The 19,279-nt window shown below is 40.4% G+C and overlaps 1 protein-coding gene across 1 annotated transcript in view; it reads left to right on the top strand.

The window, feature by feature from the left end:
• Nucleotides 1–321: 321 nt before the first annotated feature.
• tns1a (tensin 1a) overlaps nucleotides 322–19,279 on the top strand; it is a 60,666-nt gene continuing 41,708 nt past the window's right edge. Inside the window, exon 1 of the mRNA XM_016273631.1 lies at nucleotides 322–432. The gene's annotated coding sequence lies outside the window, so the exon portion shown is untranslated. The remainder of the gene's footprint in view (nucleotides 433–19,279) is intronic.

Raw genomic sequence — 19,279 nt, 5'->3', positions numbered from 1 at the left:
AGCCATTAAGATTTAGGGAGATAGTACAGCTGAAAATGCTGAGGATCACACTTTTCATTACCTTGACCAAATGGCTTTGCGACACAGGGACTTAATACATGTGTACTATGTTTGTGTGTGTGTGAAACAGTTACTATGTTTATGTATGTGGAACAGTAATGTTGACTTCCTTTCTGTCATACAATGAAACAATAAAACGATACAAGTCTACCATTACTTCAAATTATCTGTGACATTTTTGTAAGACTTAAAACAATGAAGGACTTGTTTAGCTAATTGAATGCATTCTAACACTCTCTCCCTCTTTGCCTCTTTAGCCAGAAGATTTTGAGGCTGTTCATTCCCACACCTTCAAGGCTAAGACCTTTAAAAAGGCCAAGAGTTGTGCAGTATGCAAGCAGGCTTTGACGAAGGAGGGCCTGGTCTGCAAAGGTCAGTACTGCCATTAGAACAGATTTTATCATTTTACTAATATGTTGGTGATATACTAGGCTTCAGCACCTCTCGTTGGATATCTCGTCAAGTGGTCTGTGTTCAGTATCTCTGGTTATCCAAGTCTGGTTACTGAATTTATGTTTTTGATATGAAGTTTTTATTTAAACAATGTGAAACATCAAAACACCCATATTTATTATTAAATTTAGTTATGTCTGTGCACAAACTATTAGCCATACAAACAAAAAGTTACATTAGCCTGCTATTTTACCCTACCTACTGTAGGAACTAGTGTAAAAAAAGAAGCCTCTTTGGATTGCAGACATACAAGAATGAAGTGGGGTAGCTACTGTAGCTTGACCAAAATACCACAGAGTTGGACTAACTCACTAGCCACCTATTAATCTTTTGCTTCTTCCATCATCACACAGTCCTTGCCTGTTTCCTCTTTTTTCTACTAATTGACAATATTTGTGATACAGTGAAGTTTATTAAAATTGATGCAGAACAGAACTTCAAGCACAGCAGAAGACCTAGAAATATCTGGGGCCATATTTTCTAGACAAATTTCTAACTGCAAATAAGTGCTAGAGTGCAATCCCATAAAAGTGGCAATAGGAGTGGAAAATTCTAATAACAATGAAAATCTACTAATAATGTGAAAATAAAATAACGCAGATGGAGCCAGCGTATTTCCATAATGATGAATAACGGAATCTACAAATAGCAGCGCAAATTAGTGTACTGTTATGGGGTGAACGAGACGTGAGACGTGCGGATCCATTTGCAAAGCTTTATTAGAAGACATGGTCAGAAACAGGCAGGGTCGAACACCAGCAAAAAGATATGGCACAGGCAAGACACAAGAGTAATCCATTAAACAGGCATGGGTCGATCGATGGCGAACATAATCCAGAGGGTTTGACAAGAGGGGTAATCTGAGGAACACGAGCAATAGTCCAGGCAAGGTGCAAACATAATTCAAAAGACAAGACGAAAGGGTAATCCAAAATACTCAGGCAATAATCCGAACACGGGAAAGCAGGCAAGGCAAGACAATGACAATGACCAGACTATGAAAACTAGAGCAGGCTCCGTAAAGTAGCTATCAGCTAGGGTAGCGATATGCGCTTACAATACTCAGCGATTTGAAGGAGGAAGTCCATGGCTTATAAAGTTTAGATTGGTTACAGCTGTGTGTGTCATTAGTGCAATGGGTGATGGGAAATGTAGTCCAGGTTATAGTATATCAGTCTGTGCAGTGTGAGAGTCAATAAGATGGAAGAGCGACCTCTGGTGGCAATCGGACAGAAAGCCACGGACCGGATTTGTGACATGTACAGTCCCAAACGAGCATAGCCAATCATAATCAGGTGCATGTAATCTACAGTAACAACACAGGTGCAAAATAGGTTAAAACGTTTTAAACTAAAAGTTTTTTAGCATTAAATAATGGTGCAAATACCATAAGCTGACTACCCCAAACTTAGTAAATTACCTTGCGTGATTGATTTAAATAGCCTACTCTCCTCCCATAAATTGTAATTTTTAAGAGAAACCCCTAAAATCACATATGCAAGAGAGTCTGGTTTGACGCCAAATGCTGTAAGTAAATCTGTTCCTTGGAGCATTAATGTAATGTAAAGCATTTTTAAAGAAATTATTTTGAAACCAACAAAACAAATCTTTCAGTGATTAAATCTTATTAAATATTTATCATTTGTTTCATAAAAATTTACAAGCAGAGATTTTGTTACATGAGAACATACCAAGCTGGAGAAAGCATAACTGTCATCTAGGATAATGTGTGCCTCTTAAACCAAACAGATTATAGCCTTGACATCATTGAATCACTTTCTGAGTTTACAACAGTAAGTCACAGTTTATGGATATCTTAGAAACAAGTACGTAGTGCCATAACTGAATACCCAGCTGGCACACAACGTCATAAGTCGTTGATATTTTGTTACATTTCGGTTGTGACGTCAGGTGACCAAAATTCAATGTCAATTCAACATCTAATGTCAATGTTAATTTGATGTCCAATACCAATGTCAGCTGACATTGATATTTGTTGTTTTTAGGTTGTGTGACCAAAATCCAACATTAAGTCAACGTCAAATTGGCATCAAATACTGATGTCAACCCAATTTTCATTCTCAACCATTCGGCACCTCCAAGTTAACTGTCATGCAGTGAGCATGCTACTGTTCAACTTCGCACTCTGCACAAACACTTGAATAGTGCACATTTTTCTATGTTAAAATGAAAGCAAGCAGCCATGTAATGATGTTACTACTTATGTGTTTCATATGATAAGCCACCTTTGAGGTTGATGAACGAAATAAACGTTTGCTTGTCCCGACCGATGTACTGTAATTACTACCCTGACCAACTGTTAATAATCTGCCCGTCATGGACTACGTGACTTTGCCACTTTCTGTGGATTTTTTTTCCTGCCACTAAGCAACTAATAAAATTTTGATCGACCAAGCCTCTTCTTGTTGACAAACAGTTAGTTGACTATTAGGGGGAAGCCCTTGAAAATAGTTAAGTGCAAGTTTACCAAGCCAATACAAGACATTATAATGACATTAAATTCTTTGTACTTTAATTGCCTGGGTTTTAGCACATTGGTTACATCTTTCAACTGTCTGCTCTACCCTCAAGTCTCCTCGAAATTGCAAAAGTACTTTCAGGGGATCTAGCAAATGAGCACAGAGAGTGAATTGCCTACAGCAGCTCTACACTCTTATGCTCTTCCATCGTCGATCAGCAAGAACCAAGAACAATGCTAGCTGACACCTCTTACTTCTGTTGAAAGATTTTGCCACAGAAACCCTAGGGAAGTGCTTCACCTGTTAGTCAGGTGTCCTAGGGAATGGGCTGGACTACCTCCAGTGTAAACTGGAGGGGCTATTGAGAGAGTGAGGAGCTGTAGTACCTCTCTCAGTTACTCTCTACCAAATGGCCCTCATTGGCTGATGGTTGTGTATTCCTAGAGTTCTAGCTAGGAGACGTAGACACATATTCACTTTCTGCCAAAGTGCTGATGGGAGGACAGAGAGTCAGCCGCTCATGCAACTATGTCCACTTTTTATACTCTGTCATTCTGTTACTCCTAATGAACCATTAGGAAAGGTGTTAACATAGTTCCCACCATGTCCACACTATCACTTCCAGGTACATACTGAAGATGCAACAGATGAGGAAGTGGGATGCAAGTGGCAGTAATGCACACTCTCCTCATCCGTACATGTCCATTTGTCCATTAGCACATAGATACTACCTCTGTACTTGTTGTATTAGAGGAGAGTAACAGATAGACCAGGGGGACACTAACAGTGATACAAAAGAAGCACATCAGTGCTACATCCACCAAGAGAACGGCAGATCAGGGAATGGAACGTAAAAGGCATGATTGGCCTATCTCCCTTTCTGCACTTATTAACTACAGGTAGAGAATGGATACTATTAACACTAGAACCGCCAAGGGGTAAATTTTACCCGTGGCTGTATTTGAAACGTACATAAAAGATTTTTAATAAAACATTCAAGTCTCACAGTCACTGACTTTTACTAAAATTGTGTGATTTACAATCCCCTGTTGTTAAAAACTGTTTAGATAAAACCAGATCAAAAAACGGGGCATTTATGCCTATAAGTGCCAGCGCGGGTCAAATTTACCCACTATATAATGCCTGTATGTTCGAGGCTGTCATTTTCGTGTAGTGATGGGAAGTCTGGTTCTTTTCCACGAACCGGTTCTTTCGGACAGTTCGTTTCAATGAACCAGTTCAAAAAACCGGTTCATCGGTTCTTTTACGACCTAACGTAATGACGTCATTTGCAATGACGTAATGATATCAAGTCTATCGTCCCGGGCCGGGATGAAAAACACATTCAAATATATAAAGTCAGTAATCATAACTTCAGTCAGTTAAAACATCATAATCATGATCTGAAAAGTTTACAATTAAGTTTTGCAACTAAGCACCCAAATACAGTAACAGGCAGTGATGTGCATACAAGGATTTAAGTCTTGAAGATATAAAGTAAATAAATTAGTTGTCATCAGCGCAGAAACAATAATCTACTTACTATACATAATCCATTGCGATGTATTTGTTATTAAATAAACTTACGTTTCGCCAGATTGCCCTTCATTCAAGTCTTCAGTTTACCCGCCGCGCTCATAACATTAGCACAGAATCAGTTGTCCAAAAGAACCAGTTCAGTTCAGAGACGTGCTGTGTCAGTCCAACGTGATCTCATGATAATTTGTATGTATTTTACGTAACGTGGTTCTATGAAACGTACATTTACTTACGTTTTTACAGGCACTAAAATGTACAATACTGACGTATTTTCAGCATTTAAACGTACAAAATTGACGTAGGCCTATTGACGACACCTAAAAATTAATCCTTATTAATATTGAAATCGCGGCATTAATTTTATTAGTTTTTAGTTGTCATATGTATTCCGCCAGAGAGGACTGCGGGTGCAACGCATCATTTGGATTACAGTAACATTTTTGCAATAAATAAATTATTGTAATTGCATTTATCTGTCTGTCATGTTTTTTATACTGTACATAAATGTTTAGGTTTATAAGTAGGAGTGGGATTAGAGACTATAAAAATATTTTAATGCTATATTGTTACTAAAATGGTTATTTTCCTGCATATTTCGGTCATTTGCGTTTTATATCCTTTTTTTATTCGCTATAAAATGGGTAGGTTAAGGTTTGGGGGTAGGTTAAAGGGTCTAAAAATCTAAATTGCGTATTAATAAAATTATAAAAATGCATATTCGCTGTAAAATGGGTAGGTTTAGGTTTGGAGGTAGGTTAAGGGGTCTAAAAGTCTAAATCGCTTATTGATAAAATTATAAAAATGCATTGATACGAATATCTTAATGATATAAAAGGTACGTAAATATTTGTACGTTTTTAAACGTTGAAATACGTCTAAATTGTACGTTTTAGCATTAATAAAAACGTACAAAAATGTAAGTTTTGTGCTTGTAAATGTTACGTAGTAATACCTACGTATAAACATGAGACCAGGCTGGTTAGTCATAGTAGGCAATCTGTTCGGTAGCTTCACGCTGAATCATGCATGCGCAGTATCATCAGCTCATCGGTTCTCAAATCGAACGTGTCCGAAAGAAACGGTTCTCGGTTCAGTGTACTGGTGATCTGAAAAATGATGCAACCGGTGTAGTGCCGAAATTTGCACCCTGCCAGATTATGCATGCCCTAGTATTGGTAGGTTTAGGAGTAGGTGTGGGGGAGGGGTTAGGATTATGGGTGGGGTTAGGATTAGGCAATCAGGTAGCGACTTCAACGAGGGGGTGCATAATCTGGCAGGGGTGCAGAATTCGGCACAACACCGGTTGCATCATTTTTCAGACACGAGAACCGCTCTAACAGGTAGCCTACGCTGCACGCACGTTCAGTATATCATCAGCTGCTCTACTCGTGTTCATGTTCTATTTACTACAAACTCAATTTGTGAATGTGTCATCATTAACTATAATTACAGTACAGGTATTTCATAAATCATCCCTTATTCCTATTATACATAGAGTCTTAATTATTGTCCAACTTCCCTGACAAACCCCTTTGGCCTATAACCTAACAGAATCTTCAACTGAATCAGTATCATCAGCTCATCGGTTCTCAAATCGGACGTGTCCGAAAGAAACGGTTCTCGGTTCAGTGTACTGGTGATCCGAAAACTGATGCAACCGGTTCTTGACTCGAGAACGAGAATCAGCTCATCGGTTCTCAATTCGGACGTGTCCAAAAGAAACGGTTCTCGGTTGAGTGTACCGGTGATCTGAGAACCGATGCAACCGGTTCTTGACTCGAGAACGAGAATCAGCTCATCGGTTCTCAATTCGGACGTGTCCAAAAGAAACGGTTCTCGGTTGAGTGTACCGGTGATCTGAGAACCGATGCAACCGGTTCTTGACTCGAGAACGAGAATCAGCTCATCGGTTCTCAATTCGGACGTGTCCAAAAGAAACGGTTCTCGGTTGAGTGTACCGGTGATCTGAGAACCGATGCAACCGGTTCTTGACTCGAGAACGAGAACCGCTCCAGCAGTGGGCGTGTACGTTCTATCCGGCTCGCTGCACACATGCTGGTCTGCTCGTGTTCATCTTCAGTTCTCTCTTCACAGCAGTTCACTTAGTGTACTGTTTGAGTAAATGAATTACTCCTGGATATTGGTTTATTTCGACTCAGAGGGAGTGTCAGCCACGTTAAAAAAGTGAATAACTTAAGTAATTTGTGGATTAATGCTTACTGGAGACGCGAACGGTTTCAAACAATTCAGTCCGATTTGGTGAACTGGTTCAACCGGCTCACTAAGAAGAACCGGTTAAATGGAGCGATTCGTTCGCGCTTATGTTTTAACAGTACATTGCTAGGCAATGCCTTTCACTCACTGAATTAGCGGTTATCAGTTTCATAAATAAAGATAAATTGAGTAAAAGAAGGCGATTTACTAAATGCCATGAGCGATGGAGAGTCTGATGGTGGGGAGATAAGTAAAGCATCCTGTCACCCCATGAACAGCTGGCCTCAAATGTCTGATACCTTGGAGAATGAAGCCAGTGATTCCTGGGATGAGGAAGGATATGCATGTAATCCAAGACCTGTACCAGTATATGAAAGAAAGAAAGTCGTAATCAAACAGTCCCATGGTGAGCCACACAGTTATCTTCGAGTAGCGGCACCAGAGTTTCGCCCGGTACGCCATAGAGCAGAGCCTGATAACCTTGAGGCGTGCGAGCAGCACACCCAGTTTGTGACACCAGAACCAGAACAAGCACCAGCTGACCTGTTGCCATCTGTGGAACCTCAGGAACAACTGGATGATGGCATGGCTAGGAGAAGTGATGAGGATACTGACCTAGGAGTACAGCAGGTTGCACAGCCTGTAAATGAGGAAGACGTCATCCTGCGCAGGTCTACACATGCAGTAAAGCCAAAGGAGGTGTTAACATACAATCAGATGGGCCAACCCACATACCAAGCTTGGAGACCAGGAGCTAACGTGATGCATGCTTGTGTTATTTACCCAGTCCAGACTTACCCTGTACTACCTGACATACACCACTACCCAGTGCCAGCAGTATGGGCATTCTAAGAAAAAAAAAATGATAAAGTCATGAAAGAATAGAAGGCACTTGACATTCTAAAACATGCACATATATACCATGAGCAACAACCTTATAGTTCACTTTTTGTGACAACTGTAATTACCTAACTGGTTAGTTCTAGATGTGTGGAGACATCTCTAAAAGCAGGGGAGAGTGTAATGGGTTGAGAAAATGCCATTTATGAGTTTACTGAAAACAGTGACCCTCCCAATATATGTGTATTTATGTATACCTGTTTTTATTTTTACAAAATGAGAACTTTTCTAATTAAGGTAAAACAGTATATCTTTGTGGCATTACACCGCCATGCCAATAGATGGCGCATCGGGCATTAGTGAAAGACGTGAGAGATTTACTTCCCCTTGGTCGGCGGGCTCAGTAGTAAACTGACTGCCGCTGTGGAAAGACGTAACTTCTGTCCTCTCGTGTTTTTCACAGTTTATTCATCGAGCCACTGTGCATAACGCCTGTGTATCATTTGCTGCTGGCCCAGATATCCCCTAGGTCTGAGGCCGGTAACATTTGTGTCTGTGTTTCTATTTATTCTAGTCTGCCTGTTTCCTGAAGAAAAAAAAATCCGATCTGATGTAGCAAATGGATAAAATAACTTGGACAAAAAAAAATTTTTTTTGATTACCCGAAGTTTATTGGTGTTCTTCTTGTATAATTCAAATTATAAATGATATATCTAAACAAACTAATAATTAATTAGGTGAAGCTGTGCGCTTGAATTTGTCATCGCATCATCCTATGCAATGTGGTGAATTAGGCCTATTATTGCGCATTATTGTCTATAGGCTATTTTAGTCATTTAAATAACAGGTTATCTTAATATATTGATTAATGACATTGTATTATAATAGCCTATTACACCACCCAAATATGTATTTACTTCCTTCTAATTCTCATTGTCAGTGCAGCCTTGTTTAGCTTAATATTGACCGTTATGAAACGTGACTAGCGTAGCCTGCATATAAAAGCCTTGAACATAAAACAACAGGACAAAAATATAGTTGATGACTAGACATAATCATGTCATGACTCTAGACACTTCTTTGTGAAGACAGTAGCATAATACAGTGAAATAATATGTTCTTTAGCCATTCAAAAACAGCTGTCATGTGCGTGGGTAAAATTTACCCGCTGGCGCTTTTAGGTATACAGCGACCCCTGGCGATTCTAGTGTTAAAGGGGCAATAAGCGATTTTTCAAAACACTGCTGGACATTGTTGATATTTGATATCAACCCAAACAAACACACCCCTCTCTTCATTTCTCCGCCTCCAAAACCGCCCTGCTCCGAGTCAGTCTTGAACTCTGATTGCTGGTATGCACAGTGAATGCACAAAAAAAATTACGCTAAACACCACATTCTCTAACAGTAGTCAGCGCACCTCTTGAAATCAGGGGTTTAGCTGCACAAATATCACTACCTGGTCTCCATTACACAGGGAATGCAAGAGTGGATGTCTGTTAACCATAAGCAGATACGCAACAAAATAATGCTTCACGAAAAATAAAGCGCAGATGATGAACGAATGACACACAAAAATGAACGTACACAATAGTAAATACAAACAAGAGTTTGTTGTTTGTTGCCAACAGCACGGCAGCTCCAGACAATCAATGACATTTAAAACCAGTATTACTCACGTATGGAGCTGAATTTCCAGTCATATTCATTAAAACTGTCTCTTGTTTGTTCTCTCTCCTCCAACGTTATATGACCCTAATGCTGATTGGCTACACATTTTTTGTTGAGTCGGTCTGAGTAACTTCTAAACAACATTTTTCAAATATCGCAGATAAAAGGGGGAATACGAGAAGTAGTAAAGCTTAGGCTCTTTACCCGTGCCTGCCCTTAATAAATAGAAAGCATATCAATATCACGCTGCACCAACGGCAAGCAATTCCTCTATATGGGGCGTCCTCACATGCCCATGCTCAGCCAATTTGATGCAGAGTTATCATATACATGAACAGAAAACAGTTTCTTCCACAATCTCGATACTTTCTCATGGAGATCAGGAAGAAATGTAAGGCTCACAGGAGGGGTGCATTTAAGACCTGCACAGAAGCATTCATCAAGTCTGCCGGGAGCAGATTCCTCTTTCTCTACTGCCCAATTTAAGTGAAAGTGAAAGTGACGTGACATGTGGCCAAGTATGGTGACCCATGCTTGGAATTAGTGCTCTGCATTTAACCCATCCAAAGTGCGCACACACACAGCAGTGAACACACACACACCGTGAACACACACCCGGAGCAGTGGGCAGCCATTTATGCTCCAGGGGAGCAGTTGGGGGTTCGGTGCCTTGCTCAAGGGCACCTCAATCGTGGTATTGAAGGTGGGAGAGAGCGCTGTACATTCACTCCCCCCACCTACAATCCCTGCAGCCTTTGGGTTATGAGTCCGACTCTCTAACCATTAGGCCACGACTTCCCAGTTAAGTTAAGTTAAGTCTAACAGTGGCACGGGTCATAATTTCCAATGAATCCTCCTACATGAGTGCAAGGGAGGAGACGGGCTCACTGGATAAATCCGCCTTGACTCTGAATTGTAATGTGTTGCACTACTTTTGAGTTACTTTCACTTTCAAGCACAAACCGCAATTACATTCAGAAATAATAGCGGTAAATAAAGCAGAATGCTATATAGGCCCTAATGAACAAGCAATAAACACAATAGCAAGTCTAGGCTATTTTAGTTCTCCTCACTCCACAACAAATCCTTTAAATGTAACTGTAGCCTATTCAGAACAAAACAAGAAAGAAAAATATAAATTGCTAAACAAGCCAAAACTAATTAAAGCGAAACTGAAAGCAAACGCCTTTGTTGCTATATAGGCCCTAATGAACAAGCAATAAACACAATAGCAAGTCTAGGCTATTTTAGTTCTCCTCACTCCACAACAAATCCTTTAAATGTAACTGTAGCCTATTCAGAACAAAACAAGAATGAAAAATATAAATTGCTAAACAAGCCAAAACTAATTAATTTAAAGCTAAATTGAAAGCAAACGCCTTTGTTCTCACGCAGTCTACCTCTATCATTCGGCACGAATCCATGTTTCTATATTTGCGATGTATTTGAATGCTAAACTATTATTTACTATGTAAACCAATGCTTTTGTACTTAACGGCTTTCCGCATCAACAACAAAAAAAAAATCACACTCTTCATATGAAAAAATATGTGCTTGGCCCAAGCTCAGGCTGAACGACACGGATTGTATGGACGATTTTAATTACCAGTGTATCTATATTTGGTTGACTGTATTTTAATCTGATAATGAACGGCTGCAACGTTTGCAATGCTGTATGTTTGTGTGTGAGGCGCCGGCACGATCGAACAGCGGAAACATAAAATACTCCGAAATTTCTGGTCATACAGATCCTTCAAAACTGCAATGTGTTTACTTTTATTTTAGGATGCGCTTGTCATCTCGGTTTCCTTTCCGTGAACTTTTGCAGAGCACTGCACCACAAAAATGAACCAAAACTCAGCAGCATATTTTACTACTTTTTAAAAGACATAAAATCTTTTTTCTTTCGTTTTGTTAATCTGTTAATTATTTAAGTCAATATATATTGTGAGTATTAATTCATTTTATGATTTAATAAAAACAGATTGTTATTTTTTAGTTAAACTTAATTTGTTGCTCGTCCGCCGCATTCTTTCTCTTCTCCAAGCCCGCAGTATACCCATCTCACAAATGTAGAATCCGTCTCAGAGTCATCTCAACCATCGAATTACAGCAACAGGAAATAGACTAAATATTTTACCCGAGGAATTTATTGTCTGGTGCTGTTTTGCGGTGTTGGTAAATAAATTCACCACTTAATTTTGAGTTAAAATATGTTGTTGTAACGTGCGTTACTGAGATTGTAACGAGTAATAATATTACCCAAATTTTATTAGTAATGCGTTATATTACTGCGTTACAGCAAAAAGTAATATGCTACTGTAATATCGTTACTTTTGTAATGCGTTACTCCCAACACTGGTTGCATCCAGTGGGGACATAATTACTGATTATAATGACTTACTGTATACTGTGTTTTTACGCGTTGCGTTGCGTATCGCTACTCAAGCGCTACTCATGTTTGGATCATCAATGGCAAATTCTTTAAATATAAAAAATGTACTTACAGGCTGTGAGTCAGAAGACTGTTCTTGCAAATTTGGAACTGCCCCACTTTATAGAACAGCCTTTGAGCACAGACCCATTGTATGCTACTCTGCAGGTTCAGGAAACAATCTTCCATAAAATGCGTCACACAGCGTCACACACGACGAGCTTGAGAACTCGCTTCGTCCACGGTGAAAGCCGATCCAGCGATCCACAGCGCGAAGTTGATGTATTTCCTCAGCGACCAGCACGGATCAGCTCTAGTCCTCTTTTGAAAGGCCAAACAAAGTAGTTTCACTTTCACAACTAAACAAACAGCATCTCCACAACATGGCGCTGGCGGCAACAACAATACTACAGCGAGAATAAAAGTTACGCCTTCTTTCTTTGCGTGAACATTTGGGCGGCGTTATGCAAATCTTCCCACACAGTGATGTGGGGGCATGTTTAAACGAGGCGTTTTAGGAGGGCGTGGACAAGTCTTAACTTTTTTAAAGAATATCTCTTTGGATTTGAGACTTCTTTGCAACTTTACAGATCTTCTTTATGCACCAAGAGCTTGTAACACTCCAAAGAGAAAGGAAAAATTGAAATCGCATCATATGACCCCTTTAAGAAACCTACCTAGAAGACCATCCTCAGGGGGGCTTAGCCCTCAGAAAGACCTTAGATACAATGATACAAATTAAACAGTACTTTACAATGTTTGTTAAATGATCTAGAACTGCCCCTGGTGTTTCAATCTCATGTATGGTCATGTAAACTGATATCTGTGTCGTTTGGAGGGCAGTGTTTTAGAAACAGAGTCAAGGAGTCTTTTATTTCTGTGTAGCATTAAAAGTGATAATACTCGTAAGGACTAATAATACTGTAGTACTTAATTTTGAACATGTAAACTCATGTACACTCAAAAAAGTTAAAGGTCCCAGTCACATCAGAAGCCTAATGAATGTGGTTTTATTTTATATAAAATATTTTATTTTATTTTAGAGGAGGTCACCTCTAGGGACTGACATCAAGCTCACATAACCGTTTTTTTTGGGGGGGCAATTCCCATTACTGAATTCTTTCTCTTCTGGAATAACAATGAAGAACCATGGCTGAATAGCACATATAATAGTTCAATTAGAGCATTTCTACAATGGCAGGGTACAATTTTCTTTTTTTTCCAGTATAACACCATATAATAATATCCAACTAAAAAAAGAACTATTATATACAGTATGTAAATTACATAATATGCACATTCAATCTAACGCTACATGGTACAAACTGATAGGTCCTTGACTTCTGCTAGCCAGTCAGCTTGCTTGCTCCCTCTACTTGTAATATTTAAGAAGTCATGCATCATTTCTGGTCATTTTCCAGTAAGCTATTCATAAACTACTAATCATATTAATATAAATCTATTCTAAAGACCAAATGTTCTTTAAACTAATCTCAAATAAACAAAAAAACTAACAAAAACAACTCTAGATTCTGTTATTAAGTGATTCTTGTGATCAAATGCTTGCTATAAGTATTTTTTCAGACTCTAGATATAGTAGGTGCATATTGATGACATGGCTCTCTAGAGCGGGGGTGGTGATAGTTGTGTTTTATGTTCAAGAGTGTATTTTTGCAACCACAGCAGCATGTTGACCTGCTAACTGGTGCATGTCTGTGCATGTGTTAACAGCTTTGTACTTGCTATGTATCAGCAGCATAAGCATATCTAGTCCACTGCGACCAAACTAACTTGTCATATCCATAACAACATGGTAAATAATTATATATGACTAAAATTATTTTTCTTTCATTTATAAATATATATATATATATTTATAAATATATATATATATATATATATTTTTTTTTTTTTTTAAATAAAATTTTACATGGTGCATGCTGATAGGTCTTTGGCCTGCTAGCTTGTCACAATAAATATTCCATGGTGTCAGCTAACAGGTCCTTAATCTGTTCTTAATCAGTTTATATCTTTTTCTCTCTTTTTTCACTCTCACTTTTAACACTTTTGCCTTGAATATTCCTTTGCTGATAAGTTGGTCTCACTGCAGCTTGTTACAAGAGTTCTCTCTCTGACACCTTCTTCCTTCCCAGCACCACCTGTCTAGATCTGCTTTGGGAAATCTGGGTTCTATATGTCTAGTTGTTCAACTGCAGAAATGTGTTACGTGCTCACTGCAGCATATCTGTGTATCTGTGACGACCAAATGCTACCCTCTTCCTAAGCGCCAGGGACCCAAGATTGCGTTGGACACGGCGCATCAGGCGTCATCCTGATCTGCGAGAGAGGAAGAGGACAGGGTCAGATCAAGCAGCCTCTCTTACACCTCTTGACACCCCGTTCAACTCCAGGTGCAGAGGGAAATGTGTTTTGTGCAAACAACGGGTCCGTTCATGTGCCCAAGCATTTAACCGCTGTGATAGCGGAAAAATAAAACACAAACATTTTCACGTAAGTGTTCTGCCCCCGTGCGGCCAGTCACCCGAGTTAATTCAAGCCCTCGCCACGTGGGCCGAGGCCTGGCAGGCCATCCCTGCACCTCTGGCCGCTCGACGGGAGCCTTCGTGCCTCCCAGAGCGAGTCTTAAACACAATTTCGGAGGCTAGAGCTCCGTCTATTTTCTCCGCTTGGTGTCTAAACCGCAGCAAAGACCCCCTCATTTCTACAAGAGCTGCTGGATAAGGGACGTTCCCCATCCACGCTCAAAGTCTATGTGGCGGCTATAGCGGCCTCTCATGCCCCTATTGAGGGTCAATCGGTGGGCAGAAACAGCGCGGTCATCCGCTTCCTGAGGGATGCTAGGAGGCTAAATCCGCCTTGTCCCCCTACCTTCCCTTCATGGGACCTGCCCACTGTGCGGAGGGCCCTGAAGGGCCCCGCTTTCGAGCCGCTACAATCTGCCAACATTAGATCGCTATCGTAAAGACTGCTCTGCTTCTAGCACTGGCATCAGTAAAGCGAATAGGGAACCTGTAGGGGTTTGGCTGGCTTCGTCGCCATAGGCTCGTGCAGCTCCGCTGCCTAGCCATTGGTTCGTTTTTTAAGCACTGCACGAACCAATGAAGAAAAAGGCTTTTTTCCCATATGCGTCTAGCAGACGTAGTACTCGTTCCCGTACATTTTGGCTGTAAGCAATGTGTAGATCGAACGTTGTATGGCATTATTTCACGAGAGCTATAGAGAGCAGACCAGATGGCTCCTTATGCTTTTAAATTGCTCTCGCAGTACTTTGGTGTCATACAATGATCAGTGCACAGCTTCAAGTCGAACGAACAAACAAACACGTGCGCGCATTTGCATCGCTTTGATCATTCTCACCTTCTCACGTGCAGCACACGACGTGCCACATTTGGTCGATTATGTATGTGGCACTCATTTTCTCCGCTTGGTGTCTAAACCGCAGCAAAGACCCCCTCATTTCTACAAGAGCTGCTGGATAAGGGACGTTCCCCATCCACGCTCAAAGTCTATGTGGCGGCTATAGCGGCCTCTCATGCCCCTATTGAGGGTCAATCGGTGGGCAGAAACAGCGCGGTCATCCGCTTCCTGAGGGATGCTAGGAGGCTAAATCCGCCTTGTCCCCCTACCTTCCCTTCATGGGACCTGCCCACTGTGCGGAGGGCCCTGAAGGGCCCCGCTTTCGAGCCGCTACAATCTGCCAACATTAGATCGCTATCGTAAAGACTGCTCTGCTTCTAGCACTGGCATCAGTAAAGCGAATAGGGAACCTGTAGGCAATCAAAAATAAAACCCATAAGTAGCCTAGCAGTAAAGCCGCCAGCGGTTGAGCACAAATGTCCGGAATCACAAAAACCAAGGAAAACTACCCATAAGCAAAACAGCAGTGGCGTCACAGGTAGCGTCTTCAGTAAGAGATGGGTTTAGAGATTGTGATGTTCCACTCCTCCTTTACGTTTAACAAAGAAAGACCAAAGCATTAAGCTAAATCTACTAACCCCATGTGTGAGAAAAGAAGAGGCATACTTACGATTGAAAGGTGAACGAAGACCAAACGCAAAGCTAAATGGTTACTCCAACAGGTGCCGTAGCTCAGTGTACCGGCTAGCATTCACACACACCTGCTTTTAAAATCGCTATTACTAAAAGCAATACACAATAAATACCACCATTGAAAGCGATCGAAAAATTGAATATAATTACACCTCATTGGTCTGCCAATCACACCCCAACTGGGGCCAAAAGCAGATAGAATGCTTACCCTGCTACATGTACAATACCTGCATGTTATTGGTAAAACTACTTTGGATGTTTTAGGCAATATAAAAATCATGGCCAGGACGTGTCCCGTATAAATAGCACATATGGCCACCCTAGTCTTAGTCTTTATCTTGAGACGAAAATGCTTAATAGTCTTAGTCACATTTTAGTCATTTGAGTCTTTCATAGTTTTAGTCGACGAAAAGTCATTGCATTTTTGTCAACTTTTAGCCATTACTTTCAGTCAAACTGCAGTTACCAACATTTATTTTGGTAGCTATTTTATATGTAGTCTTCAAACAAAAATAGTCATTAATTATTCTCTCTTTAGACCAAATCAATTAAGCTTATGAAAAATTTGAATCAAGGATTAAATTTGGAAAAACTTGAATAAATGATGACAATTTTAATTTTTGGGTGAACTATCCCTTTCACAGTAGTGAAAATGGAGCAACTTATAAAAAATTATAGTTGTTCATTATAATATATATAATATATATATAATTTATATTTTTTGAAAAAGAAGCAGAATAAGACAATAAGACAAATACGAAAGAGATACAAATTAAACTCATTTTTCAGATACAGTAGGTTTACTTAACATATTTATTTCACATCTTTTGTTGGTTAACATTAATGACATGGATAGATACTTAATTAGGAATGCTGTCCCTACGACGGAAGGCATGCATGTAATACTGTTTTCACCCACCTGTTTACGTTCACTTAATCCATAACTGACTGTATTTGTGTGAGATACTCTACACGATAGACATTTGGACTGCTGTGTGTGTATTTGAGCACTGAGAACTGATCGCTGCATATGAGAACTGAAGAAGTGAAGCGTGCGCGAGAGAGAGCACTTCTATCAGCGCGATTCCACCTATCCCGCCTTCACTAAATTTAAGTTAAAGATGGGGTAAGTGATTTCTGGTAGCCAATCTTGATATTTCAAATCACCAAAACAAACACGCCCCTACCCCAAAAGGGTCTCGCCCGTATTTTGATAGCTCCGCCCCACACATACCTACGCAACCCAGGCAACGATTAGTTCTGTGAAACAAAGCAAAACCAATGTTACACCGTGTCTACACCGGACGCGAGCGGCGCGGCATGACAAAATACTATAGAACTCATTATAATCAGTGATGCTGTCTACACTGGATGTGGCGCGGCGTGGCGCAGCACGACACGACAAATCCCTGAAAGAAAACTGCTGCTGCATTCAATTTATGACATGTGGACACAAATTTCAAATGATTTTCAATGGTCGCTTTATCGCTTCCAATGTAGATAGACTTTAGCAGTTTAGCTGTTGCCGCGTGGCGCGACAACATTCACGTCCGGTGTAGACATGGTGTTACTCAGCTATTGAGAAGAAACAAAGCAACCTCGGCGTCCGAACGCAGGCCTTCCGCTCCTTGAGTTCTCTCCAGTGCTGGAAAGCTGATCCAATATCTACACAGGTCCTACTTCATGCCTTTTTTGTTTTTTATCGTCATCGCTCGGCTCGGCTAATGTCCGTCCTGTGCACTGAGCGCTCTCTCCTCCACATCATGAGTAGACATGCCCCTTACTGCTGATTGGCTACAAGTTTGTTTTGGTACTTGGCCCAAAACAGTTTTCTAAAGCGTTTTTGAAAAAATACATACCCCACATTTAATCGACAACAAATTGTGACTCCCGGGAAAAACAAGACGCCTGGTCACCTTATCCCTACCCCTTCGGGTGCTGAGGCCATTGTTTCAGATTGCTAGTTTGCATTTTGGTAGCCTATCCATCCACTGCGGCTGCCATACTGAGACTAGATATGCAAATGCCCCTTATCCGATTGCAATCCAATGACAGGGATGCACATTTTGAAGGACAAGACTGTAGCCTATAGGACAGTGGCAGCTAGTCAATACCCTCCAAGTTAGCCAGGGAAGAAGCCTACTTCAACATGTTAAATATACTGTATATTGCAAAATATTCATGAAATTGCATTATTTAGTCATACTATTTGACTGGAAGTCATGTTAGCACCTGTTAAAAATAAAAAAAATAAAACTCTATTTCGTTTGTTTTGTGTATGCGAGGTGCCGGACAAATGGGTAGGCTTGTTCGACTTCATGCGGCGCCGCAAAGATCGGCTGCCGCTTGACAAAAGCAATGCATTCTGGTGTCTTCAAACAAAAATAGTCATTAATTCTTCTCTCTTTAGACCAAATCAGTTAAGCTCATGAGAAATTTGAATCAAGGATTGAATTAGGAAAAACTTGAATAAATGACAATTTTAATTTTTGGGTTAACTATCCCTTTAACAGTAGTGAAAAGGGAGCAACTTATAAAAACTATAGTTGTTCATATATAATATATATAATTTATAATTTTTGAAAAAGAAGCAGAATAAGACAATAAGACAAATACGAAAGAGATACAAATTAAGCTAATTTTTCAGATACAGTAGGTTTACTTAACATTTATTTAACATCTTTTGTTGGTAAACAATAATGACACGGATAGGTACTTAATTAGGAATGCTGTCCCTTTAAGACTGAAGGCATGCATGTAATACTGACACACGTTCAGTTTTCACCCACCTGTTTATGTTCACTTAATCCATAACCAACTGTATTTACGTGAGATACTCTAGCCTACACGATAGACATTTGGACTGCTGTGTGTGTATTTGAGCACTGAGAACTGATCGCTGCATATGAGAACTGAAGAAGTGAAGCGTGCGCGAGAGAGAGCACTTCTATCAGCGCGAATCCCGCCTTCCCGCCTTCACTAAATTTAAGTTAAAGATGGGGTAAGTGATTTCTGGTAGCCAATCTTGATATTTCAAATCAAACACGCCCACACGCCCCTACCCCAAAAGGGTCTCGCCCGTATTTTGATAGCTCCGCCCCACACATACCTACGCAACCCAGGCAACGATTAGTTCTGTGAAACAAAGCAAAACCAATGTTACACCGTGTCTACACCGGACGCGAGCGGCGCGGCATGACAAAATACTATAGAACTCATTATAATCAGTGATGCTGTCTACACTGGATGTGGCGCGGCGTGGCGCAGCACGACACGACAAATCCCTGAAAGAAAACTGCTGCTGCATTCAATTTATGACATGTGGACACAAATTTCAAATGATTTTCAATGGTCGCTTTATCGCTTCCAATGTAGATAGACTTTAGCAGTTTAGCTGTTGCCGCGTGGCGTGACAACATTCACGTCCGGTGTAGACATGGTGTTACTCAGCTATTGAGAAGAAACAAAGCAACCTCGGCGTCCGAACGCAGGCCTTCCGCTCCTTGAGTTCTCTCCAG

The sequence above is a fragment of the Sinocyclocheilus grahami genome, unplaced genomic scaffold (assembly GCF_001515645.1).
Source record: "Sinocyclocheilus grahami isolate Dianchi unplaced genomic scaffold, SAMN03320097.WGS_v1.1 scaffold80.1, whole genome shotgun sequence".
NCBI lineage: Eukaryota > Metazoa > Chordata > Actinopteri > Cypriniformes > Cyprinidae > Sinocyclocheilus > Sinocyclocheilus grahami.
The sequence above is the reverse complement of the archived record's forward strand: the minus strand, read 5'-3'. Positions and strand labels throughout refer to the sequence as shown.